Below are 6648 nucleotides of genomic sequence, written 5' to 3' on the forward strand. Positions count from 1 at the left end.
CACCATGCCAAAAGCAAGAGGAGAAACAGTCCTGACACGAAGGGCCCAATGCAGCAAGGACGGGCACTCAAACACATGATTAAGAAAGATCGTGACCATTCGTGCTGTATCAGATCCTCAAGGAATATTCCCCTTCTCTCGTAATTTTTTTTTTCAGCTGGCATTATAACTCAGCATTGAAAACAAGGTGGGAAACCTTTAGTGGCCAGTTCAGGGCTCAAATTTCTGTTGTTTTTATATATACATAGACTATATATATAAAAATACTGTATAGATTCCTGGCCAGTCACTTTCTGCACCGTATTACAGCTATAAAACAGAAAGATGAGTGTGATCAGGGAGTAAAATTAAAGAAAAGCAACAGGGCACCTACAAATACCAAAACATTAGAGAAAAGAGAGAGCAATGCCACGCAAATCCTTTGAGTCCGGTCAGAGCAACTTGACTGAGCCGGCAGCAGGTAGAAGGAGGATCCATCCAGGCCGGTGCAGGCCTTTCTCCTTCCCTCTTTTGGTAAAACTATTTATATCTCTTTCTTCATGTATTATACTTAATATCCAATATATATAATATATCTATACATTAAGCTACAATAATGCATTCATTTTAGCCTATCTGCAGGGAAGTAGCCCTGTTATGCCTCCAAGCATCTATACCATATCATTCTGCCTATAACCTTAAAATTGAAATGCCATGTCATATTTTCTACCATCAGTAGCAAGTGTTATCTTACCTTACATTCTATTATATCATTGTACTTTCCTCCCTGCTTGATAAGCTGTCAATATTGTTTTGGCATGAGAAATTTCCATCTCATGCATCAGATGATCTCCATGACCTTTAAGCGAGTTGCCAGTAAGATAATTTACTCACATTGTTGTGACAAAATAATATCTCTTCTGCCCGGGTCACATGACATGATCATTACATGATTTTCCCAAAATGATTAAATTTTGCACATTTTGGGGGTGGAAGACCTCTGTGGAAAATTGAAATTACTAGATCGCTTATCATTTCAGTTAACTACAAAGAGTTAAAAAGGCTACTTGCCATTGCTTCGCCCAAGCAACACATCCCAAATTCCCACACTACACATAACTGTCTTTTTTAACTTGTCTCTTTTTTTTATTTATTTATTTTTCTTTAACTGCTCAGCCTTGTGCAAGGAATGTTTTAATACAATCGTCTTTGCAGTGTCTTGTATTAGCAGGAGGATGTGATCACAAATATCACATCCTTTTGGCATCTTTTTGGCTCTCTGCGCATAACAAAAATGTCAGACAGATTTTAATGAAAGGCTGCATGCTTGTGGGTATTGACAGTTTGACATAGAATCCTAATTTTCAGATGTCTTATTCTTACTGTTTTTAACACACGAATACTTGCAGTATAAGAGCAAGGCACCAAAACCACAGAGAGCCAGTATTTATATACCGTCTTCCTATTCTCAATGGGCTCTGCTCAGCAACATGCCCAATTTCTGTGGCTTTTGGCCTGAGAGTTTTTGCAGCTCGGCTGCAATCATGTCTAATCTCAATTTAGAAACCAAATTATTTCTTTTCCTCACCCGCAGAGCCTGAGCGCCTGCCGCTGCTGCAACCCTCATGGGGGTGTGGGCAGGGGGCAGCAGGGCAGCCCCAGCCAGGGATGGGGCACGGCAGGGGGGCGCAGAGGTGCCGGGGGTGCCACGGACACCCCCACAGGGAAATGCACCCTGTCTGCTCGCATGCTTCATGCCAGCTTTGTGGGCTGCAGAGACCATCCCATGAAGGACAGCAGGGACCGGGAGAGGTCTCTGCACCAGGGGTCCCTCGAGGTACCCATGCAGAGGGACTGCACATGCATATACATTCGTATTTATTTATTTAACTGCAGTTGGGCTTCCTCCTCCTGCACTCTCTGTGCTGGAGTGAGTGACAGCTCTTTGTTTCTCTGTAGAGAAAACGTCAAGACCTCAGAAAAGGGGCGGGTGGCTCCCTCCATCATTTCACTTGACTACTTCCTATCTCAAGCACCCTGTACCGTTATCATCGGCTACTTCTGCACATAAGTAAGGGAAGACCAGAGCAACTGTTTATTCGATGAAATATTAGAGAATAATAAAACTGAAAATTAGAGCCGAATGGCATTAGGAAACTCTGCTGGGTAAGATATTCTCCAAAGTTTTTCACAGGTAAAAGTTTAAGGCAGCCATTATCTTTATCAGCTTTAAAATCCCTCATGGCCATGGACTCCACCAGGTCTTCCCCTGGCACCACTAGAGACGGGTGGCTCAGCTCCAGGACTTCTCTCCCCTCCCTCCTGCAGTGGCAGGGCAGAGCAGCTCTTCCTGGGCATCTGCTTCTTGAAAGTGCCCCGTTCTCCCCGTATGCTGCACTGATTATCCTTGGTATTAATGATGCCTCCCAGCTTTGCGTGGTGAGCAAATTTCGTCAGCACATTCCCTTGTCCTCAAGATCAGGTCGGAGGCTAATCCCGAGAGGCAACCCTTGGCTTCTCCCTAGACTGGTACTTCGTCTTTCAGCGTGACCCAGCCCAACCTCCCTCCCCTGTCTTGCTGTTCAGGTACTTATCTTGTCCTAATAATTTCCCACGTGGCACTGCATCAAATACTTTACTGCGAGAGATGAGATCTACTTCATTTCTTTTATCTAGAAAATCAATGATCTTACCAAAGCAAGATACCAGGTTCGTCTGGCGTACTCTACACTTGGTAAAGCTGTGCAGCATTTCAGACTATTTTGCAATTACTTCTTTGGTTATTATTTCTTAAAAACCACGTCGCAAGCATTGCACCTGGCAGATCAGCTCAGCAGCCTCAATGGCCTGGCTACAGCTCTTCATCGCTGCGCGACCGCAGCCATGTGGCCTCTGACTGTTTCTGCGAGGGCTACCTTCCTCATACCCTTTCATATACTCAGACAAAAAAAAGTTACATGAAGCACATTTTTTTTAATTAATTACTGATTATTTTATTTGATGGGGTTTTGTTCATCTAAGGCTGTCCCCTATCTTATGCCTCCATCACCTTCTCTGCCATTCTCCACTATATGTGCAAGTTAGATGATCTAAGACAGCCTTGGGACATCACGTTTGTGCTGTTTCCACGAGTCTACTGCAGACTCACAACTCCAGAAAACAGGACATGAGCCCAGTCAGGCTTCAGAAACCCAACCAACATTACTATTTTTTTTTAAGGCAATTTAACAAAGCTTGCATCGCTGGCGAAACACTCACTGCGGCTCTGCAAATAACACCAAAGAGAACAGATCAATGTAATGCCCTATTGACAAAGTCTGAACTATAATACATATATTTTGTACATTTTTATTGTGTTCATGTATGTTGATTCATAGCTGTTTTATCAATAAAAAAACACTGCACAAAGTCTTATACTATAACTGTCACCAAAAATTATTTATTACTAGGATAATAACAAATTTTATGTGGACAGAGATCCTTTGTGGTAAGATGTTGAACTATAAAGAGACAGACAGAATTTCCTGCTCTATACAGCACTGGCCTAAGGGAAGTTGCTGATTTCTATCCACTGTGCAGAGTATGCAGGTGTGCATGCGTGTATCTATATGCCCGTGCTCATGAAGGTCACGTAGGCATTTGCCTCACATATTTATAAAACTATTTCCTCCTAAAAAAAGGTGTTAAAAGGCCTACGACATGCTTAAAACAAGACAGATTCAAGAACCATGAAGTTAAACACTTACCAAACTTGGAAGCCATTAGCCTCTCATCAATTTTACCTCAGAAACAATTACAAAGGGCCGAATACCGCAGCCCTTCATTGAGCAGATCTCCCCTCGAGGTCACCGAGGGGATTGCTCAATTAAGAGCTGCAGAATTTGGCCCAAACTTAGCAATTTATGTGTCATGGTGTCTATTTTTACAGCGGAGGCTTTCGTGCCGGAGGTCCTCGGCGTGGCCGGGAGCGGTCCCGCTCCCCAGCAGTGCGGCTGCCCGAGCCTAGGGACCAGAAAGCCATTCCTCTCCGTCTCTGTAGTAATACACAAACAAAACAGCAGAACTTTTTCTTGCCCATGCACGACAGTTGGGGCTACGGTACGACGCATGCAAACATAAACCCCTCGGAATATTTATTAAAATCCATTTGATTAAATTTACCAAAATGTACCACAGACTTCCAAAGGGAAAAAAGCCTTAACTTTTGAATGTGAAAAAGATGTAAATATATTCCTGGTAAACCTGACCTTTGTGTGCTATACAAAATGACTATAGTCTTGTGTTTCAAAGATATTCTTCCTTGAAAAATATCCATTGCTATGGCATTTCCTTGACTAAGTAGAAATAACAGAGGTTATGCTTCAGCTATACAAAACAATATTATTTCTTTTAATATATAAATGTGCCAAAAGGTACGTATATAAAGAATGCTGATAGAGCTCCTGGAACTGTTCTCTGCTTTCTATTGTTACAAACAATAATTTGGGGAGAGGAGAAAAAAAATCCCACAAAGAAGGATTTCAGCTTAACACGAGCAATACTCCTCCTGCACATCTTTCCTTTTATGCAGTTTTGTTTCAGTGATTTGAGCATGTTCTAATTTTGTCATTCAAGCCATCTGACTTTCACTGCTCTATACAAACAAAACCTAATTTAGTCTGAGATGTTTTAAGTCATAACAATGACGGATAGCCAAGGTTCAGGTGTGCTAGAATATTTAAATACCTAGTCTATATTTTCCTGATATAAAGACAGGCAGCTTTTTGTACTCTGATTAATTATGATTTTGTGTCTGAAAAAAATAGCTCTTTCTATTCTACATTATTAATTGGTTATTTAATTAGGGATTCTGGTAGCTTCAGATGTTGGGTAGCTAAAATTGTGCTGTGGTTTAAAAAAAAAAAAAAAAAAAAAGACTTGCTCCATACTGTTGCCTTTTTGTATCTTATGAAGGTCACAATAAGATGTGATTGTTTGGCACAGCAGCAGTGAATTATGCCACCCAGACAAGCTTTTAACCTATGTGCCTTCACTCTGAGTGAGACACACAGGGATGTGCTCTCTTTAAACAGTTCTCTATTGAAGAGGATTCAATCACCATAATGAATCTGAGGCCAGGCAGCAATCTTCTTCACTGAAAGAATTTCTAAAAGATTGTAGAATTTGTAAAACGAACAGCTCACAGACTAAATGGCTGTGTGGGTGAATCAATTATTGCAGGGCTCGCAGTAGTCATAATATTTAGTACATATCATAGAGTGTTTCAGGTACAATAAGATATGCTAGTTTTTTCCCATTCGTGCTTGAAAAAAAAACAACTTAGTCAATCTTCAGGATCTAGTTAGAACTAGTATTAAGTCAATAAAAAAATCCATCTGCAGCTGCAGTACATGTACCAGGATCCGAGGGACTCACATTGCTAAACAGTAATTGTATTAAAATGTACACCACCGAGCCGCTCATTGGGAAAACGCATGATGTATCGTGAACCAAAAACACATCAAGGGCTGAAATATTTTTAGAGGTACAGTAGGGCCAATGCTGAACAGCTTCCTTATTAATACAATAATTATTTTATTTTGACAGCACCATTTATAACCATATAGTCTGTGTCCAGCTACCCGTATTTCCATTAATCAATGGATTTGAAGACAACTGTCATCATTTCATTTTATTATGACTTATAGGTTCATTGCAGTTCACTTAACAGTTGCGATGAGCAAGACACTGGTGGGCAAGAACTGGACCTTCGCAGGCTGCCCAGTGCTCGTGCCCAGTGCTGCGCTGGATGGCACCAAGCAGCCGTGCCCTGGGTGGCATCCGGGGGGACTGGGGGCACACGGGGCAAGCCAGGACGCCGAGGGGCGCAACAGGGCAAGCTGGCCGCCGGAGAGGTGCTGAGGCCATGCTGGTGGATTAAAAAGGTGGACAGGCACTTCGGCTCGCAGGTAGGACATGCAACCCCCCTGGCTCACAGCAGGACGATGCGGGGATGCTATGGGAGAAAATGGGAAGGGCACGATTCAGTCTTGAGAAAGGAAGCATTTCTTCTAAAATAAAAAGCCTTGATGGCACCAGGATATAGCTCCAAAGAACCTGAGGACACTTCTCAAACCTTCAGCCAAGCCACGAGTTTGCAGCACCCATGCTGCACCCAGCCACCTGCGAGTGAAGAGGGACCTCTGGCACGCGGCTCTGCGGTTTGGTCGTGCCGAAGCCGAGTCACCATGTCACAAAGCCGCGTCAGAAACCGCCAAATACACTTTCATATTGCGTACAACCTCCCCTAAAACGCATAGGGCTAGATGGCAAACAGGGTGTCCCTTTAATGAAACTACAACATATTAAAAATTATTACAGCTTCGTCTTTTCAGGTTTTAGACAATGTAATGTGATTTATTCAAAGAAATGCTGATGATTAGACATTAAATGGCACTAAATATTCCACTTCCTCTGCGCTGCCTGATAAACTGGTTTCATTAACATTATAAGTAACAAAAGTTTCCATTTCAGTCGGCCCATTTTGTTTTCCTCACGATCTAAGTTGCAGCTGCACAGCACTATATTATAGGGACCTTGCAGAGCGGCAGCTTTGGGCTCTCCATCACTCCCCGCGGTTAAAGGGACCGAGCCGGCTGCAGGCGGCACACGCTGGGCCGTCCTGGCTCG

The sequence above is a fragment of the Pygoscelis adeliae genome, unplaced genomic scaffold, assembly GCF_000699105.1.
Source record: "Pygoscelis adeliae isolate BGI_AS28 unplaced genomic scaffold, ASM69910v1 Scaffold62, whole genome shotgun sequence".
NCBI classification, from domain to species: domain Eukaryota; kingdom Metazoa; phylum Chordata; class Aves; order Sphenisciformes; family Spheniscidae; genus Pygoscelis; species Pygoscelis adeliae.